The 22,766-nt window shown below is 39.9% G+C and overlaps 1 protein-coding gene across 2 annotated transcripts in view; it reads left to right on the top strand.

Moving 5' to 3' along the window:
• The first annotated feature begins 17,929 nt into the window (after positions 1-17,929).
• The window catches only part of LOC124163240 (solute carrier family 22 member 21-like), a 103,267-nt gene continuing 98,430 nt past the window's right edge, over positions 17,930-22,766 (top strand). The window contains exon 1 of one of the 2 annotated variants that reach the window (XM_046539996.1): positions 17,930-18,316. The gene's annotated coding sequence lies outside the window, so the exon portion shown is untranslated. The remainder of the gene's footprint in view (positions 18,317-22,766) is intronic. The other variant, XM_046539995.1, reaches the window with a different exon arrangement.

The raw sequence follows: 22,766 nt of genomic DNA, 5'->3' as shown, positions 1-22,766 counted from the left end.
CTGCCTTACAAACATCTTATTACCTACATGTACCTTCATTTCCTAAGAATATTACCATTAGTAAGCGTTCTATTTCCTTTTTGAGTGAGTTTTCCTTTCAACTACCACACGAAATATCTTCGCATTGCGATTGGTCAAAAATGTCAGCCTTAACTTGCAGGCATCTTCGCTGTACTGTTCGCTATCGACGAGTTGTGGTCATTTATTGCATCGACGAATTGTTGTCTCCAACGACTACCAACGAACTGCACCTAGTAATCGAAGAAATGAGGTTAAATTTCGGGCAAAAAGGTAAGTTGCCCTTTTTAGTTGGATTTAGAGGGAAAACCAGTGCGGTCTTTAGCGGCTTCTGGTTTATTTAGTGTGACGGTTTACTGTTATAGTGACCGTTGTTATCCTATGTAGTTTCATCGAAGCACTATTGCAGCATTGTCTGTGATGATTTAGGTTTCTTTTATTTTCATGTTGCTTTTGTGCCGTCCATGTCACGCCAATAAATTGGATACTGTTACGTGTGATTTGGAATGCATTCCTTGATATTTTGGAAATTTAATATACAAAACGACATTTAATTTATATTCATTTAAAACTTTCGAAGAAACGGAAGTGAGTCACTTAAAATAGATTACCAATGTATACGTGTGTGCTAACAGTGGTGGATCTATGGGGGGGGGGGGGGGACTACACTAGATAGAATGGCAATTTGTGTTCGGACACGCAATACTTCTGGGAGTTTACCCCATAATTAGCCCCCCCCCCCCCCCCATGTCCCTATCCTGGATCCGCTGCTGTGTGCTAATGTCTAGAACAAGACTATACACATCACTAATTTGTTCATGTTTTTATTAGCCTTTTTAGAAAGCAGTCACTGATGACCTGGCCACCAACTTTTGAAAATAAAACGGAATGCATCCTTCACTTCCTTTATGATGTCAAAGCCACGTGTAATGCTGCGGGATTATTGCGCAGGAATTGAAGGTCAAAATAATTTTCCTCCTGGATAGCTCACAATGATCGATTGCGCTACTTCGTAAGGCAAGTCATATCATAAATTTGGTGCCTTTATTAGACAATGCGATTAGAATTTCGAATTTCAAGCCCAGGAGTTTAGGACTTGAACCGAATAATATCCTGCATATCTGCAAAGATGTGAGAGCCGTGTTCGAAATGTGGTATATATTTTATTCTAGTCATCAGATTACTATTACAGATTTTCTAAATTTTTAACTTATAACTGCATTTTTATAGGCATATATTTTGAATAGGAGAAGAGTTAATCATTCAGCGGAGAGAAGTGAACCCGTCTGGTTTATAACAAATTGTGACGCGACGTTCCGAAAATTATTTTTCGTCAATATTAGGAATGAATGTTAAATTAATTTGAATTCAGGCTATCGGTAGGTATGACATATACCTGTAGCCAAAGATTATATAAATCAAAAAATGTTCTAAATATTTCAGCACGCACGCGCAAAATGGCGTCGTTTTGACCGACATTTAAAAGCTTTAAGTTTTGCGCCTATAAAAGGAAGTAATTCAAACCTTACACGAAGAACCATTACTATACGCGAGTGAAAGCAATTTTTTTGCAGACTATTTCACATAATTTCATCGGAGGCACACCGAAACAATTAAAAAAATGAGCACCTGAAAAATAAGTTATCCACATTTACCAGTTTTTTTTTTAAATCAAATATGACGGCTAAGTTTTCAGAAGAAAATAATTCATAATTAGCTTAAAGGTTAAGCATTATTTACTTCGTAAATCAACTGGGAGATTGGCGTCGTAATTACAAATATAAATGAACCAAAAGGAAACGAGTACGACTAATACGTTTTTTTTCCAAATCGCTTTCAATTTTTTTCAAAGTTTTCAAATATAAAAGAGACAATAAAAGAAACACTGCTTCTCCATAAACGTCAATTCAACTTATCAGCACTACAAGGAGAGTATGATTCATGCGAATTCTCTATCGTGTCTGAATGGAAATGCAGCATATATTTATGCGTCTAGTATTATTTTATTGGCAGCATAGTAACGAAGCCGCCGCGGATTCAGGATAAGGACAAAGGAGGTGCTAAATGCGGGGGGCATAGAAGGGATAACCTATCAGTAGTAAACGGTGTTCGGGAAGTTAAGAAAAGTTTTGAGACGCTCGAGCTCGAAGCAGAAGTATTTGCAGTATAGGTAGTTTGCCATCAGGGACCCTTTCACGTAGCCATTTCATGACTTGCCAAAGATGCATTAAACTCCTTAACTTAAAACTTAATTAGACTTGCTGCTTGAGGGTTTCGCAGCGCTGGACTACAGTTCTCTCCATATCTTCAAGGTTAGCTACGTTGAAGTTGATTTCCGATGACGCTTCGTAGGCTACGCTGGCCACACTTCCAGATCAGGTCTGAAGATGTGGCCAGCATAGGCTACGAAACGTCATCGGAAATTAACTTCGACGCAGCCTACCCGGAAACTATGGAGAGAACTTAATTAGACTCCTTAACTTAAAAACTCAAAGCAAACTTGCAATAATTTTCACTTCGTGTCCGCTAGCTGAGACAATAGGCTTCACACTGTTGTGCAGACTGCTTCAATGAGTGGGTCTTCCTCGGGGATATCAATTTATTCCTGCAATCAAATGTGATAACAAAATGGTGATGAGATTCGGTCTGGCTGCGACGCAACACGCGAAGTCCTAAACTACCGCAGGTAGTGTGATCCCTCATTGCACGCGGAAAAAAACGAATTCTTAAATCTATCGTTTCGGCAGTCTATTTCCCTAATCTTATCCTCGCGATCGTTTCTACCATAATAATTAGGCTCTCTCGAAATATTTAGAACAATAGACTAAAAGTATTCTTCTTGAAATCTCCGCGAAAGATTTAATTTAAAATTTTCCCTTCGATAGGTAAGACTTTCCTATTCTAAATTACTAATTAATTCAGTTTCACATTTTATTCGGTAACACACGGTATTTGCACACAGTTGTACGGGAAAGGGCGAAGAATGTTTATTTTCCGCCGAGAATAGCTTAAGAAGTAGGAGACGGATCGATATAACGCGAATATACGGGTTTAATTAGCTTTCCAACTCGGCCAGAATCAGAAATTAAAGAGAATCGATGAAGGAGGTGATCCTTCTAACTCAAGGTCACGCCGTGATACACATCTCTGACGAACATTGTCAGAAATCTCGTGCACTTCACGAATGTCAACCGATTTTGATCTTCGTTCCGCGCAAACCATAACCTTTTGTACTACCGAAGTCAAGCGTACATAAGTACTGTACACATGCACCCTAAGCACTTCCATTTCCATCTGACCCACTTGCTAAGCCCACGGATCGATGGCAAAGCTCTGCAGAGCCGCCGCAGGCTGCCGCCGCCATTGGGACGCGCGCGGATGAAAAAAGTGCATGTGTGATTGCCCCCCTCGACGAGATTCCGGGAATGTTCGGTGGTGTGAGCGATTCATGGCCACACCGAGAACCACACGTACCCATCGTTATGGTTTTTCCGTGGGTTCGAGTAGGAAGCAAAAGCAGGGAGTTTCACAAGGAATCTGCAATACTTACTACGGGAGGTGGTTGGGGAGACTATTTTAAGCATTTTTTGTCCTATAAACATGGGGTCGCAACTCCTTAGTCACTGAACTATTGCGACGCAAACATTTTTTTTTATCCACTTTGCAATTACCATGAAAACGGGTTTTCTTGGGTATCCAGCCTTTTCGACATTTTATTTAGTACTCTCAATCTTAATTAAGGACGTTATATAATTAATATTGGACGAAAAAGTGCGATCATAATGAAACAATGCGATTACAATTGTCTGAACCTTTGAGCTTAATTGAACGAGAGCTAGCGCAATCCCACCCATTTTGAGATTGTTTATAACTTTACTATAATGTTAATCACTGTCGCCAGAGCTCTAATGTTATGAATTTTTCGAAAAATCAGGCGGATTTCGGAAAAACACGCCTAAGAAGACCAAGTCATGATTGCTTCGGCCATTCCTCTTTAACTTATAGCATACGATTAGAATGTGCTTAGCATGAGCTCGCTCACAAAAGAAAAAGAAATGAGGAGCAACCACTATGTTGCTCATCACTTCTTTTTCTTTCGTACTAAGTTTATTTCCTACTGGACTAACTTTCCGCATGTAAGCAATTTGCTCAAGTGGAAAATTTCTTGGGTCTCACTAATTTCTTTGGAAAGGACACTTATACATACATATGGCATATGTAACTAAAATGTCACAGTAATTAGATCTCCATTTTATAATCCGAATATATTTTCTGTGAAATGTGAAGATTGAAAATAATCATCTTTGTTGTTCCTCATTTATCTTAGTGGATATTGTAGCTAATCAAGATCAGTTTTGAAGGTGGGGGTTGTTTTCATCGGTAGCGTCCAGTATGCCGCTGTTGATGTCCATCTTTCAGCGAATCAATGATAATACGGTTTCGTTTTCGCTATGATCCTTTTCAAATACCTTTGCAAATGGCCCAATCGTGCGAGCTCGGATTGTTATGAGCGGCGTCGCGGCAGGAAGTGGGACCCGCGGTACTAGGGACGTGGGATGGGGAGAAAGAGATGCATGTGTTGCCAAGTTTTCTTAAAAGACGTTGTCAATGAATGGAAAAGAAAGACTGTCAAAAACTCTCTCCCCACTTGGCAACACAGATAACTTACCCGCGTGGCATACACCACGGAGGTCTCAAAGCAATTAAATTTCCCGGTGGCTGAGCTCCGCCTGGCACATTTTGGTTAGTATTCAGGAAGTCACGTGCTTTCCGCCTTCAACCCAAAAAAAAAACTTGGGCCTGCCTTTCAGTCGCAAAGATATTTTAAGTTGTCTCTAGTACCTACTGTACGCAGAGCTTCCATTTTCTACCCCTTTTCTTTTCCTGCGACGAATTTCCCGTCCTGTTGATCCGTACTCCGCACATTTTACTTGTCTCGGTAGATAAGAACATGCGTTTTCTGCACAGTGCCCAAAGCTGCCCTGTCGGAGACAGCGTATTCCGCAAATTACCCCTAAATCAACTCTTTCCTGACTGCGAGTGCCCAAACTTCGCACATTGCTGCCTGCTATCTCCCGGGTATTAAGTAGGTATGAAAGTATACTATATGTCTGGTACCAGTGGAGTAGGCACGGGTCACAATCCCCCCCTTGAGCCTTTATTACTTTATTTTATATATATTAAATACTAAATTTTAATAAATAGTCGTACATAATCACTGTTTTTGGGGCACAAAAATCACGTTTTCAAAATCAAAAATCCCAAAAATTTTCCGCGGACCCTCCTTTGCCCCGGGATGTTTTCCTAACACCCCGGCCAAAAAATCTTTTAAAGGTAAACCCCCAACCCATTACAAAATCCTGACTACGCCTCTGTCTGGTACCTTTTTAATTTTTTTAATCCGTTCGAGGCATGTGATTGACATAACTGAGCAAATTCAAAACCAAAATTAACTTTCACGTTCAATTCTCAGTGAAGTTCTAATTCGTAAAACACCGTATATTCGTACCGACCGGATCCCCCGTTGCGTGTTATCCCATCCCACTCCCTCAAAGCATATTCCTAATTACGCTACCCGAAGTTTTGAGCGCCGACGCGACGATTGTCGAGAGAGCGCGTCGTTATCACATAGTCCGTAAGTCCATCTACATAATACCCCGCAAGCCGCCTAAAGACGTGTGGCAGGGGTTGTTAGGACACCAGCCGTCTACGCATAAAAAATGAAGTGCTCTACAAATTTGGGACTAGCATTAATTAAAGTCCATTATGGTTCGGGGAAAAAACGAATTCCCATATCTATCCGTTCGGCAAAACATCTCTCTTAATTTATCGCTTCTATCGAACCTGGAAATATAGTGTGGCTCTAATATTATGTTCTCCGTGTCGCTCATAAAGATACCCATTCACAATTGTTCAAGCAATCTAAGCCTAGCGCGCAGCCTCCGAGTCTCCAGCGGCTCCCAGCCTAATTCGCTTAACATCTGCGTAACGGTGTCTGTACGCCCGTAGCAATTTCTGACGAAACGCGCAGTATTCCTTTGTAGAAACAAATTCCTAAGTCCAACTGGAAATCGTGCGCGTGGAAATTCGAATTAGCTGTTCATTCATTTACTCACATCTCCACCGAATTCCTCACCGATACACTAAAGAAATTTCCTCATCCATTGAAATCTGTACAACGGAATCGTGAATTGCTCAATGAAGTCATGAAATTGCACATTCGGTCAGCGGCAGATCTAGGAATGAATGACTTCGGAAGATTCAAGCGTGATGGAGTGAATTTTTTCTTAATTGGAATAAATACGTGCAATTTTCCACGATTACAGAACTTATTACGACCTAAGTTTCAATGTTACTTCTTCATCTTCAAGGTAATAAATTCAAGAATCGTGGAAAATTGCTAATATTTCCTTCAATAAGATCTAGGAATGAACCAAAACCTCCCAGCTTACTCAATTTGTAATAAGTAAATAGGATTCTGAAAGCATTCATACAAAGGACCATTAATAAAGAAAAATCATGGCCCAATCGTTTATTTTATCAGACATTACCACTCAAACGGTGATGACAGAAACTTTAAAAAATCTAAAAATGATTAAATTAAATTAAAAAAGAAGAACTTCGTGCTTTCACATTAATATTTATTCACGACCATGGTTTCAACGTTAGACGTCATCATCAGGTGAACTCTACAGAGGTCCATCACATCCTTTTATACCAGGCTTTCACCAAGTTACGCCTCAAACAATCAATCTAAAAATGACTCAAGCGTGGTTTCATATGCTGAAAATTCCATGCATAAATGAGCTCTTACTACTTCAAATAGTTCACCAGTTTTCACTAATATAGCCAATTTTTTCGGTTTGGGGGAGACCTAGGTGGAATAGCCCCCAACCGAAGAGATGTAATTCAGATTATTTTGTGAGTGTGACAGTGAATTATTAGGATCCATATGGACAATTAACTTAATTCTCAGAGCAATGCTCTCCCAAAGAGGCATTATACGTGGGAGGCTTCAATCCGAGGAGGCTTGAATTATGTTTCGACTTCGCTCGCTTTTCATTATTTATTTTTATTCTCATACCACCGAATACAGCATAGATTGGCCAGTTTACATTGGGGTGTTAAACAACTTTAATAATTACACGTGCACGAAGAATCATGTCCTGGATAGAGGCAAGCTACTCTTGCGGGACTCGAACCCTCGACCACCGAGGCTGACCTGTCAGATTGCCTAAACCGGTTTTTGAAAATGCCCGCAGCACGTTGATAAGAAGAGAGCGGTCCAATAAGGTATTCCTAACATTGACGCATAGTAGTTCCATCAGCGAGGAATAACATTGAAAATGAAAAATTTTCAGATTATTTCATCAAAATCATAAAATTCGTTACACAAACCCATTATTTAGCATCCCTCATTGTCACAAGTCTTAATCCGTCAACTGAATAAAACACAAAGGAAAGCTGCGCGATTCGTAAAAAAACGACTACAGGCGTACAGAAAGCGCTACACAGAAGTTAAGCGAATTAGACTGGGAGCCACTAGAGACAAGGAATCTGCGCGCTAGACTCAGATTGATTGAGAAATGAGAATGGATATCTTTTAGAGTGACACGGAGAACATCATACATGAACCCCACTATAATTCAAGGTCCGACAGAAGCGATGAATTAAGATATATTTTGCCGAACGGATAGGTATGGGAATTGGTTTTTCCCGCGAACCATAAGGACTTTAATAAATTCCTGTCGTAATTTGTTTGAACATTTTCTTTCTATATGCAAACGGCTGGTGTCCTAAAACACCCTGCCACATGCCTTTTTATTCGGCTTGCGGGGTAGTGCGTAGATGTAGATGAACTCATCTTGAGTTTTTGAGAGTGAGGGTAGAGTTTGGGCTCAAGATTTGGGGCCTTATTCCAGAACGTAACTCTCACGTCTAAATCCTAATTTAAACTCGACTCGGTCGCCATGTTGGTATTAGAAGACCTCACTCGAGTCTCAACTCAAATTGAGTCGCCAGTTTCAAAGATGTCAACCGCCATCGCTTCACGTTTTTGAAATGTAATATCACTCGTAAAAATACTTCCACAATTGATATTGTATTCCAGTCATGCTTGGTATTGATGAGCAGGAGATCATAAATAAAAATCGTTTGAGTAAATGTATTATTTTGTAAAATATACCACAATTAATCCAGCTCAAGTGAGTGGAGTTGAAGTTAGTTAATAAAACACCAACTCTCACTCAAGCTCAACTTGAGTCTGGGATCTGAATAACCGAGGTCAAGTGAGGACTAAAGATTGAGTAAGATTCTGGACTACGGCCCTTATTCCACAAATATTTAATAAACGACCCCGGTTTCACCTATTCCGCAAGCATTATCAAGGATCAAATAACAGGTCGCAAGCTCTTGAACACACTTTAGGCAGTTGGGTGTAGGAGTGAAAGGGGTGATGGGGGCGGGGAGGGTGGATTGCTACAAAAGCAGGTTTCTTAAGGTGAAGAACGGGATGCATTGGCAGAAGAAAGGACTATGGATAAGAAAGGGAAGTCATACGAAAATAAAAATTCGGTTTCTTGGTTAAATAACCATTACTTATACCACTTTTTCTTTAATAAAGCGACCCGGTTTTCGTTCGATAATAATCATCATCATGCGCAAATTATTATCTATTTCTCTTATTACTGTAACCTTAGTTACATAACGGAAGATGAGATGAATTTTGAAACGGATGAATTTTTTTCCGTGCCGTAATAAACGTTACAGTAATAACATAAATACATAATAATTTAGGCCTGATAATGATGGTTATTCTTCTAAACCCTGGTCCCTTTGTTTAAAAAAGGAGTGCTATACGTAATAGTAAGAAACCTTAAAATGGAACAACACACAGTTAAATATGAGTTAGTGAATAAATATTCGTTTAATAGGTTTAAATTTGAGTCAATTTAGGCATCTTTGATTTCATGGAAGTCTAGTTTCCTATCTTTCCTTTCTGTATAGAGTGCCACAGGGATGGAGTCACTCGCGTGATTTTTCTTACAGGTTCTGCCAAAAAAAAATTTAAGAGCTTGCAACCTTTCATTTCATCATCATTATTGAACAATCCGCAGCAATTTGACGCAGCTCACCATTCCTCTCTCATATTCTTTATTCTTTTCAGCGCGGCGTATTTCTTCTTATACTTTATAGTCTGTCCAATGTTACTCATTCGGGGCCGTCCAATGCTTTCTTCCCTTCCACCTGTCCTCCTACCATTGTTTTAATCTGGCCATCGTCTATATCTACATGCTGCATGAAAATCAATTCTCATTATGTGGCCAAATAAGCTGTCCCATCTTCTCCGCAAGGTTTTTTGAAGACTTCACTTTTCTCCCAACCTGTTACTTGTGCCTTGATAACGCCTACAAAGAAGGTGAACTCCGGGTCGGTTATTCAATATTGATTGAAATGTATAAGTGTAATTTTTATCCATTCACTCCCATGAGTTTACTGCATGAATAAATTGAATAAATATTTAAAAAACGATCACTTTTCCTCATTACGCTATCTGTCCAGAAGCACAGATGCGTGCTCTCTTTGCTCCCACCTATCACATCCTATCACAACAGCAACTTCCGCGAGAGAGAAAATTACGTCAACCGACGGGACAATTTATCTCCAGACTATCAAAAATTTGGGTCATTTGGGCCACACCCTCTAACGTGCGGAATACTTCATCACGGTTTCCTCGCAAAAGAAGGACCCGCGACGAAGCGGGACAATGTATCGATTCTCGTGAACTAACCCGAGCCCTCGAAGTGGGTGGAGAAGTTGGAAGAAACTTATCAGCACGCCATACTGAGAGCATCCCATGCACACCAAAAAGTTGGCTCCTTCCGAAAGAGTTCTTTATGAACGCATCATTCTCTGGAGCTTGAATTTACCCCGCTCTTTCCACGCAAACATGCCACCCATTATTCTTCTAGCATCCTGTAAACTCTCTTCATAGTAAATATTAGGCCTTCGCTAAGCTATAAAAAAGAACACTAAAGTTTGACCGACTTTTGCTCCGAAAATAGGTTAGCTCTTCCTTAGACGTAGAGTAAAGGCTGTTTAAACGCTGGCTTCTTGATTATCCGGATAATGGAACGATATATTATACCTACGTACCGACTACCACTTCATCAAGTTACAGCATTTGATAAACTAATCATACGTTAGTTTAAAACATTGAAACCTGGACACGGGAAACCTACCCAGGCGGGACTCGAACCCGCGATCTCTTGTTTGGCAGGCGAGGACGTTACCCCGCCGCCACCGAGGCCAGCGATACCTCCTATTACAGATTTCACCATCTCCATAAGCCGTATTTCTGGTTTCGATCGCCAAATCAGCTTCCTTGTGGTTTTCCATCGATGCTTTCTCTCCTCGCCAACTAAGACGTACATTTCCTCGTTTTCCTTCCTTCTCGCTCACCGCAGCTTTTTCTTTCTTCCCAAGGCCTACAGTGCCTAAAGCCTAATCCCTCTTTCACTCTTTAGTCCATGGTTTATTATATCTAATTTTAATAGTTGAATTTTTTAATACTAAAAGAAAATATTACGTGAAATCATACCTGTGCGCCGAGCCCGATTTGAATCCACTGAAGTTTGTTTGAATATACAATAACAATTTTCATACATCTATAGACCCAGAGGCGTATAAGTATGGATTCTTATTTCGGGGGGAGGTGTAGGCCCCTTCCAAATTATTCTCTCTGAGCGAACTACCATAAGTGACACTACACGATCGGTTAGGCCCGGCTGTAGAGCGTAACTACGGAGACGAGAGGCGATCGCGCCAAACGGGAAACTTCATGAATATTCGTCAAATTCAGCTCGGCGATTTCGACCCCACTGACCTATCGGGCTATCTAGCACGCGTTCCCTGTTTATCAATAACTGCAGATGATTGATCGCTAACAGAAGGGAGTCGCCAGGTTAAACGTTAGGTTATAGTAACTCATTTAAAAAAGGACACCCCATGATAGTTTATTATAAGTAAATTCGAAAAAAATTATATATGTGACTGCATGCCACGGCCACCCACTAGCGCACGATTTGTTCTGAAGTTATTCGTACTGTGTTACTTGTTCTTTTTTCTTTTTCTCATTACCTTCAACCCTAGGTTCCCCGTTATATACGCCCCTCATTAGACCCCTTTGAATTGTTAGATAAGTAAATAAATGATACATATTGGGCTCCTATTGGATTACGGCGGTAAATTTCGTGTCCGACACTCTCAAGGTTTGGTGTGCAAATGAATTCGTTGGCCTCGGTGCCGCTTCTCGCATCGAGTCGGGGTGCTTCACAGGTAACGTCAAACTCCCTTACTTCCTCCCCCAAACCCAAGTGACCTAAAAAAAGAAGTAGAAAACAGGAGGAGAGGTGTGCGAGCCAAGTCCTCTCGGCAAAACCTGTTCCTGACAGCCATGAATCTTCAATATTAACCAATTTCCTAGGAATGCTGACGTTTTGCGTCATCCTAAAGGGCAATGGCAACGTAAAACTATTTCACCAATGTATCGAATTGACTTTCGCCAATGACTTTCCGCTGACTCGGTCACAGCTAAGAAAAAAATCATGTTAGCACAAAGAGTTACCCGCATCAAATCTGTCACATATTGTCACAAATACCCCTGAATTCATTGACTTGTCAATACCTATACCCGGGGAGTAGAATGTTTAACGGAAAGCAGTGGCGGAGCCTGAAAGGGGCTACAGACGCCCTTTATGCATCCCAGTTTTCACTAGCTGGGAGGTAACCCCCAAGTCCTGCCAGTAAACCCTTGGCCTTGTCCTGGATCCGGGGCTGGCGGAAAGGAAGTAATCAGGAGTCAACGGGTTCACTTCGTTTGTCTAGAAAAATAATTCAACCATAAATAATATTTGCTTCTCCTGGTCAGAGCTTTTCTCGTTTTCTCGTAATTTTCTACGCAAAGACTGCGCTTTAAAAAAAATTCGTGTCTGAAATTTACTCTATTGTGTTAATCTTTGATCTTGCATTTGTCATCTCTGGACAAAGAGAAAATTTGCAAATTATCTGAATGACATCCATCGTAATAAAATACCGATAAAGATTAATTGGAGCCCCAATCAGTGTTAACACACAATGACTATTCAACGTAGAAGAGTACACGAATTAATCATGTGTCAAAATCAATCCTAGAGAACTACGATCATCGAATTCTATCTGCGACAAGACCACCAACTATTTTTTCTGTTGTATTTGCCTTACTTTTCACTAAATACGTGTTAAGCATGTTTGTGTTTTAATTCTCGACCATCTTATCATTTTTTTCTCCTTCAACTGGCCCCTCTAGTCTCACATTTATTACACGATTCCCCCTCATCACATGGCCCAACCAGTTTCCTTTCTTTTTCCTTATTTCTTTTAAAAGCAATTTTTCTTTTTTTTTACTTTGCGCAGAACCGTCCCATTTCTCATCTTACCTAACTATCTTACTTTTTTCATCCTTCTCTACATCCACATTTCATAGGCTTCTATTCTATTTCTTTCATTCTTGCCTAATGTGCAACTGAAAAATTAGGAATTTAGAATGGGAAAGTCTAACCCATCGAACGGAAAATTTTAGGTTTATTCCTTTTGAGGAAATTTAAAGTAGAATTATTTTTACCTGATGTTTTTGATATTTTGAGATGGCCTTAGTATTGTAAAAACTCTTCTCGGGATACCGCACGGGTAAGATTATATGAGAGCGCCGACGTTTAGGGTACCGGCTACTATACTACGGTAGTAGCCGTGAGAATGGGTAGCGAGTCGGTACCCGAAACGTCGGCGCTCTCATATAATCTTACCCGCGCGGTATCCCGAGAAGAGTTTTTACATGTTGTTCGCCGGGAAAGTGTTAAATCTTACATAGCCTTAGTATTATGATAAAAACGATCACAAGGTTAAGTTTAGAGAAATAGACTGCAGAACCGATAGAATCAAGATGTCTTTTTTTCCGCAAACAATAAGGGACCATAATACCTGCGATAATTTAGCATTAGGATAGCTTGACTCTAACTAGGTCAAATAGGCTCTCCAGATACATTTAAACACTTATTATATTTGTAAGTACTAGCTGAAAGGAGTACTAGCTATCTGTCAGAATAAATAGCCACGTAAAGAGGGTGTGGGGATACGTGACTATGTACTCTGGCAAAGGTAACTTCGATGTTAGTCCTGATGATGACACAGTGCAGTGATACATGTTTCGTTTTAAATAAATATTTATGTGGAAAAGTGCAAAATATCATTCCATCATATCTTCCACAAAGTATCAGCCTCCACTATTCATTTCATTGCATACATTTCTCTTTCTTGGTCCCATTCCTTTTTACTTCCATCTTCTTCGACACCCTCTCTGTTACCCAGGAATTCTTTGCTTTGACTCCTTTTTAGTATCCAATTTCTTTTAGTGCTTCTCTTATTAAAGCATTTTTTATCTTTATTCAACTTTCTTCATATACCTCCTCTTCCTTCTGATCTTCTGTAATTGCTCTCGACAGGTTTACCCCTATCTATACCCAGGGGCGGATTCAGTATCACATTTGGGGAGGAGGTCATGATCTGGGTCCTGGGAGTATAGAATGTCCCCCGGGAGAGAGGGGAGTTCTCCCGCGTACATTTTTTTAAAATACCAATTTCTGCGCATTTGGTGCCTGAAATTTAATTTTTATTCTAAACAACAGATGAAAATGAACAATTGCAGGCATATGAGGGTTCAAAAACTATTGAACTAATAAAAATTGAATACATGGTAAAATTTTATGTGGGTCATGACCCTTTAACCTGCCCCCCCCCCCTAATTTCGCCCCTGTCTCTACCTTACCCATTTCCTACATCTTTTCCTGGTTCCATTTCTTGTCTACTTTGGCTTTCTCCACTCTCTTAAATGGAATTTGAACTTCCATCCTTATTGGGAACCTATTAATATCAGCTCCTAGCAACTCTTTATACATTTTTATACCTTTGTGACAATAAATCAAGAAATAATCAATGTGATAACTATCTTCTGTAGGAGAAATCCCTGTATACCTCCTCCTTCTATGTTTTTTAAACCACTTATTGCTATAAACACTTATATCTTTCTGAAAAATTCCACTGATCTTTCTCCTCTTTCATTTATTACTTCCAAAATCACATATCCCCATTTACCTTCTCCGACAACAACATTCCAGTCTCCCATAATCACCCCACAGCAGCCTTTTTCCTCATCTCATAAATTTTCAATCTTCTCATACACCCTGTCAACAACTTTTTCCTCATAAGCTGATGCAGGTATATACACTTGTATGATGAGTAATACACGACTACGGATACGATCCCGTACATCTCTTCCTGCGCAAAATGCAATACGCCTTGTCTAATTAATGAAGACAAAACTTTCCTCTTCACGTCCTGCATTAATGAGACTGCTTTCTATCCCGACCTTTGTAGAGAGCCCTATACAGCCTCCCCAATAACAGAACTTTCTCGTCGGACCAGCCAACACCGGTTTCTTCTGCCTAAGATATGACTCATACAAACGATGTCAATGTTTCCTCGGACCGATAGCAGACATTAGTTGTCTCAAGGTACTTACTTTTTCTGTTTTTTTTTTAATGGCAACCCGCTTAATCTACCTCCTCTATACAGATCCTCCAAATATTCTATCCATATCTCTATTATTTCTTTCCTCTCATGCATAATTCTGCCATCTGTTCTCATCCTTTCGAATCTATGTTCTGGATACCAAGTCTGCGAGAGAATTGAGACGGTCAGTGTAGAGGTTTACCACTATAATGGCTCGCAAGTAAAATACCCAGAGTTCGAAAATTTGATGACTAATTTATGAATGTAAAATTATGGACATTTAAATGCATCCTACCAAGATCAGCCACCGCTAACGTGAACGGATAGTATGAGATTCAATCTATGCTTATTGTTTTTGATATGGGCCTCGTGTTGGTAGTCGGCCGTTAAACTGCTTTTAGATACATAATGCGGCATGCGGGTTTGAAATTTTGGCTACCCCTTGTCTAGATCAACGGGAAAAAATGATTACACATTGCGATTGCTGTACGAGAATGGAGGCTCATGAGAGTTTATTTTCAACACTTAATTTATTAAATCGATATTATTCTCCAACCTCCCAAAATATTTCAATATATGACCATTTTTTTATCGATCTTTCACCCCAGTCAACATTGATACGTTAACAAATTATTCAAATACGCTTTCTGAACGTGATAAAAAAGTGAATGAAGAATCTAAATTATAGACAGTAGGTCGCGAGAATTTTGGAAGAGATTTTCAGAAGGCCGTGAAATTGAGATTGATTTGAAAGACGTAACCTTGGTCGTGGTGGAAGAGTTAAAGCTTTCCTGTTGAATAGCGTGGATGAATGTTTATCGGCAATCAAACCGATTTGGAATTAAATACCAATGGAAAAATATTGATTAAAATCGATTTTTCGAGCAATTGATTTTTAAACGGAATGAAAATCTCGTACAATATCATCTTTATTGTGCATTCGAAATACACCCAAAATAAACATTTGAGATGAAGAATAAACATTCCCACAAAATCTTCTTAAATTACATGCATGAATTATTAGCAGTAAAACGTAACAAATTCATTTATATTAAAGTTTTGCGATCACCGCTTGGAACCATTCGATTTCAATAAAATTTTTAGAAATATCATATGAATGAGATACTTTCTTAATTTTCGAGGGCGTGCTATCCAATTCTACCGTTTTCAGAAAAAAGTCTTACGCATGGGACTGATGACGTTATCACAGGCCAGTAGTGACGCTGCTGACGAAATGTTCGAGATCGAAGTTTTAAAAAATCGATTTTTGATCGAAACTCGAAGATCAAGGTTGATGTCGGTTTCCTCGATCCTTGGCATTCAAAATTCGATTTTCGACTTCAATCTATAATCACTATTCATTTTATTCTCCAAGTTTAACTCCCAGAAAAATGTTCCAGGTTACGGCCTTGATAAGGCTCATGTCTTACATTTCTTTAACTCTGATCTATAGCTACAAATGTGTTAGTTACAGTGGCTACGTCGAACTCAGTTTGAACACCGAGAAACATCCATTCCCAGAGCGGATGGGTGGCGGAATAATAAACTTCCCTTGTTAACTTTCTAAAAAGTGTCTACTGACGGTTGTTCATTACGATAAATACTTGTTTATCGGAATGAAATAACTGCCTGCATATTTTCCTTGCTTTTATCGCTTTTTCTCGTTTTTAATTAATCCCTCAAATATATCTCACGGTTCAAACTAAAATATACACCTATGGCAAAGACGTAGCACTAGGACTTTAATTATTATATACTGTTTGTTCCCTTCTCATCGAATGGTGGAGTAACCATAGTTAGCTTTTTGGAATACAGGGGATGCAGATCGTAATTATGACACCTATCTACACTTCTCTCTACTTTACCCTTTATCCCTGGCGGTAGCAACTCAACTTAACCCTGAATCACGCGATATTTATTTCCATCCCTTCGGAGGGACAGCTCCAGCGATCGCTCCAATGATGGCGAAACAAAATTACCGTTTCACGAGATCATTTTCCACGATGGTTAGAGGGATGGAAATTCCATCCTTTTTTCCATTGCTCGCCACATCCCTTTTTCCGTCGCTGGCACCATCCTTCAGCTAATCAGATTGTAATGCCAGCTTGGCTTTTAATTGAATGACAATTGAAAATACGGAAAGTGACGGAATGAGCGTTGTTGTTGAATTTGTTTCGGGTTTCCCACCGGGTGAGGTATCTCTGCCTACGTTTCGATGGCCGTGTATTCCATCGTCACCAGGGCTTGAGCATCAGGGCTTCAGCGTCCATCGGCATCAGGGCTTCAGCCTTAATGACGATGGACGACACGGCCATCAAAGCCTCGGCAGAGATGGAGAGCCTCACCCGGTGGGAAACCCGAAACAACTTCAACATCATCATACGCCGGGAAAGCCTCTGATCTTTCTTGGCGGAATGAGTGATGGAAAAAGGGACGGTGGGAATGACTGTGTGATTCAGAAAATTATGGCTCGAATGATCACTCTTTTGGTCCCTGAAAACCTATCGTAGGAGTTATCATTCTGAGGGACAGTAAAAATGAGCGTGTGCTTCCGGGTTTCGATAACTACTGCTCTTTCAGGTAGTGCGTGAATATTGATAGGATAATATTTAAGTTCTTAAATTTACCTCATCAGAAAAAGTACGATAATCTACTCAAATCTATGGCTAAGGGAGCATTCATTAATTACGTGAGGTGTTTAGGGAGAGAGGGGGTCAAGCCGATTATCACCCGGAGACTCTCTCACGTGGGGGAGAGTGGGGGTCCTGGCAAGTAACACGCATTTTTTGGCCTGGCAAGAAGCAGTGTAAAATTTCGAGAAAAATGTGTTTCTCTATTTGAATATGACTAAATTATACACAATAATATTTAATTAATCCAACGCGATAAAGCATATAATAACGTATTTACAATGAAAATACACATTTTGAACAATCTCACGTTAGATTAGACAAATCTCACGATATCTCACTAAGGGGGAAGGGGGGTCCAAAAAATCGCCAAATCAGCCTACCTTAATCGGTAAATTACTTAGACAATAAAATTTACCTCAAATAAAAGTTCGATTACCTACGCATCTCTAGCTAACCAACCTATGACAATAGAATCGTATCCTAGAAAGCGGTGCTAGAAGGGCGCCGCGACGCGTCGAGGAACTATCGCCTGGCCGCCGCCGACACGGCGCGACGCCGCCCCAACCTCCCCTCCCTGCACAACCCCCACCTCCAACCCCCCTTTCATCCCCCCTCCCTTGCGTTCCCTGAAAAACATCCCCACTCCCCCATCAAACGTGGCGCAGCACGCCGCAACCGCCTCCTCTCTCCCTGAGGTGGATTTAGTCCGCGACCAGCTGGACTCACAAGCACACTAAATAAAAAAAGAAACTTCCATTCCACTCATCTTCCGACCACGTTTTTCAGAAGTTCCCGCTCGTGTGGCTGTCGGTGTACAGATAGCGAAAGCGGGTTCGACCGCGGAGCACGAAATAGTCAGAATTCTCTTTCGTCTGTGATGTGAGCCGCAGCCGGCCAACGCTAGCCTCTTACGAGCTTCAGCGCGCTTCCCCGGCTGTCGACGGAGTGGAGAAGCCGCAGTGCCGCAGCGCCTCGCTCGGCTTATCTCCGGGAGAAGGCGAAGATAACGGGAGGAGAGAAAGAGTTGGGAAGAGACCGCGCAGCCTCCGAGAGGGACTCGGGTAAGTGATGCGGCGGATACCGCCACTCTTTTGTTCCACGTCCGCAAGCGGGGGAGGGAAGGGAGTTTTGTTTTCATTATCGAAAGGCGGGAGCTTTGAGAGTTCTCCGATCAGGACTCGCCCATTTTTAGAGGACATGTAGTATGTTTTCCTGCTTTTACACGCTACAAAGCGAAATAATGGTAGACTACAGATGTCTGTGGCGAATGTGGCGCCATTTTATTTCCAGTAATCTATTTATTTTGAGTTCGGTTTCGGAAATACTCTAGTCATACGTCAGAAGTAGAAGGAAGTGCCCGCTTTGATTTTTATTATGGATCTATGAGTAATTCTCCGCAACATATATACATATTTCGTCAAAATGGCATTTATATTTCAACTATAATCTGCTATTTCTATTCACAGTAAATCATTAGATACAACAATTTACCTTTGTCGTTTTTATACCATTAAAAGAATTCTCCAGAAAATACAGCGTAGAATGTCTAATTTTTGGGCAACAACCCGTTGAACACAATATAAGAGAATATTTTTTAATGTTGACAAGAGCTTTTCGTACCACCATTTCAAGCAATTTGGGTTTACGGCGGAAAACCCTTAGGCCAGAGTAATACGAGCATGTTTTCAGTTCATTTTGAATAACCCAATGTTCACCTAAATGTCAAAGTTCGACGAGAACAATTTCTGAGACGGCTTCAGATGCATGAATCACTGTAGCTTTATTCATCATTGAGCTCGTCCCTTTCACCGTCCCTGCAGAAGTGATTTAGCCAATGATAGCAAAAGTTCCAACGAGTTATTGTAAAGCCTTCAATGCAACGGGAGCTGTGAACACTTGGGCTCGCGAAAATAACAGAAAATAAGGGCAGCGGAAATCACCGATAAACCATCATATTTATTTTTACGTTTCTTGAAAATTTATCACTGAAACTTTCCATCATCAGAATAGTAAATATGATACAATGATAAAAATGATGATGTGATGAAGAATTCAGGATCATCCCTCTAGCCCGCATAATAAATTCGACCTAGTATGAGGGTTCAGGGCGAACCCTTCTGGGATACAACGCACCGGGAACGGGAACCAAGCCCGTTGCTTATACGCCCGATCACCCGGGGAGGGGCTGGAGAGGAAGGGAAAAGGAAAGAGGCGACGCCGAGATAGGAGCCCGACGACGCCTCTGGGAAGGGATAGGAGCGGAAGGAACGGGACGGGGAAAACACCTCAACGCTATAGAAGCGAAGAGGGTCCTACTATGAGCGAAACCAGGCAAAGCCATTAATATTCTCACGACCTTGGAAGATCATTCTATGAAGAAGAATGACCCACCGATCAGATCGTTAGATACTAAATTCGACGGTCAGGTAATATCTAGTATGTCAGTAATCAGAAGTTCATTCTTGTATTTATATACTCCAGTTTTTTTTAATAAATACATTTTATTGGCTCTAGGAAACTCCATAGGAAATACATACATAAATAAATGTAGTGGTAACTTTACCTCCTTGCAGTAACTTTACAGACTAAGAGTCTACGTATTTAGACTCCTTTGGAGCCTACATAAATACATAGACACACAGACTGCAAAGTAACTACGCTAAAAATCATAAATCACTATTTATAAATTTTATTAAAAAATAAAACGAAGATAAAAAATACTTAAGCCAATCGGAAAGTATTGCCCATTACTTGGTAATGGAGAAAATGTGTATTTCATTCCCGAATAAAGTGCGATTAACCACTGAAACGAATGCGGTAACTACTCATAATGCGAAATAAAATAAATAAGAATCGGATAGGCAGTAAATATCTGCCATCACCAAATATCAAGATACTTGACCTTGATATCGATAATGACTGCTTAGTGTATGAAAACCGGGGTAGTGCATTCAATATAATATTTTGTTGTTTCATGTAAAATATGAATTCGTTTCAGGCTTACGTGGTGGAAATGCGATATAAAATATAGACAACATAAGGTTATTTCCACACTTTAATATCTACCTCCGCTACCAGCCATGGTTTCGACACACTGTATCATTTTCGAAAGTCTGTCATACCTTGAAAACGATATAGAGAGTCGAAACCATGGTCGGTAGTGGAGTTATACATTAAAGTGTGAAAATTACTATTACTTGTTCATATATTATTATGGTAATATAAAATTTTCATTTTCTCTTACATATATTCTTACCTTAGACTGTAGCAGGTTTTTTTTCTCTGACTTCACATTCCAGACCTATTTTTGAATTACGAACCCTTCATATTTTTTTAGGCCCGCCTACATTCCTTTTGCGGTTCGTAACTTGTCCCTTGCAATTTTCACTATACATTTTTAACTTTATCAATTTTAACGAGAACGTCACCTGCACTTCCTTACCAATTACTACTCCTTAATTATTTTCCCCTTTGCATGTATTTCTTATGCTTTCACTTTCTTTTCTATTCTGTGCACAATTAGCCGTTTTCATTTAGCTATTTACCCGCTATCTCCATGTTCTTATTGCTATTGGCCAAGTGTAGGCCAAATATGTCATCATAAGTCTTCTCTGTAATTATATACGCTAGTTTCAAAATTCAAATTATATCTTTCCACCCAGGCGGACAGTCAACCTCCGGATTATGAAAAAATTCTATTTATGATAATTAAAAACTTTTGAAGAGCAACTATCCCCTAATTACTGTAGATGCGTTAAGGCTTCTTATGCGTGTGAGTTATCCTTCCTAAATCCGAGAATACGAGCCTATTGAGCTATTTTATCTCAAACAATGTAAATTAAAAGGTGGAAAGAGCTACATGAATATTTTTACAGCAAATTGGCGGATATTTAGGGTTGCAACCTGATTCCGAGAATAATATTATTCGCGTGTGAACAATCAAAGTAATGACGTCGAAAACTTAGCATTGGGCTCCATTCAACACACCAATAAGACGTGTGGTTCCTCATTATAATAATATTTATTGGTCCCGAGGCTAGTATAGTATCAGTATAGGACAAGTCAATTAAAAAGAGAACCTATGGCAATCAAATAACACTTAAATCCTTTGTTACAATGTATAAAAATATGACAAAACGCTTGATTACACTTATTACAACATGGTACAATGGTATTATACACAAAAGGGCGTAAGCGCTACACTGGGCCTTTGGCCCAGTTTCTAGTAATAGTAACAACATATAAATTATAAGCCACCAGAATCAATTTCACAGAAATTCATTTACATCGAAGTGACACTACTTCATCAATCACAAATTTACCCTTTTTTAAATTGGTTGAATTTCTCTGTGTATTTTATATTTTCGGGAAACTTGCTGTAGCTTTTCAGGGGCATTTTGTTCGTGCCCTCATAATTACTCCAACTGGATTCCAATCTCCAAAACGGATATATTTAGACTTTTTTGTGGAAGTAAAATGATCAAATGGAACGTTATAAAGTACTGCTCAATAACATCCAACCACTAATCTCCAGTCCATAACATAGAAGTGGATTGAACTTATGAGAGTTAAGCTTCAACTGCAATATTTTAATTACGCTGCAAAACGGATTGCTACCGTTTTAGTTTTCTTTTTCCGTGTGTATAAAGTAGTAATTAGGTCAAAGCTTAAGACAGCTTCACAATTGAATTGACAGAATTAAGAAAATCTGAGGTATCGTGTTACAGCAGGCCTTTCTCAGAACTGGGCGAAATAAGGTCACTAGCGAGTATAAGTTTTTCCTGGTCGGTCACCTTCTTACCAATAATACAACAAAGCTCACCTTCCGCAAGAAATAATCTTAGAGAGCTCAAGGTTACAGTCGAGTAAAATAATAATCGGTCGCCGGGGAAACCTTAGGAGCAGAAGAGCCCGCATAATAGATTATAACTATCGATCACACTCGTAAAGACATAGCCAACTGTATGACTTCCTCGCAGGCCAAACGTGAGTTCGCTCCGCACGTTTGCAAAGACAACAATATCTGCTTCGCATGCAGTCACGCAAGTGAGAGAAAATGAGTCGTCACACGGATTCATAGAGCGTGATGTAAAACCTAATATGAAGCTCCCAGGTTGCCGATAACTTGGTCAAATGATATCACCCAGTATTTGAAACAGAGATACATAAAGAGATAAGATTTTTGCTGGCGTTTACAGCCACTCACTTCGCTTCAGTGACCATTATGCACTATCAGCTTGACAAATAGGGCAACCTTCAAAGGATTCCATGCGCACTCATAAACGAATCGTTCGAATCACTCCAAGCATGGAGAACTTGAAATAGCTTGAACGTAAGCAAGTCTTTCTTAAATAATATTCTTTCTTTCTACGAGATAGTAAATAGTAGACTACCAGTATGAAAAGGCGTGGGTAATAATTTGTCTCAGAACAAAAGTTTCACAAAATCGTTTTCGCTTCGGATTAATACAATATACAAGCCGCTTATATGCATACCAAATCCATTACTCTT

Source organism: Ischnura elegans, chromosome 8 (genome assembly GCF_921293095.1).
Source record: "Ischnura elegans chromosome 8, ioIscEleg1.1, whole genome shotgun sequence".
Classification (NCBI taxonomy): Eukaryota; Metazoa; Arthropoda; class Insecta; order Odonata; family Coenagrionidae; genus Ischnura; species Ischnura elegans.
The sequence above is the reverse complement of the archived record's forward strand: the minus strand, read 5'-3'. Positions and strand labels throughout refer to the sequence as shown.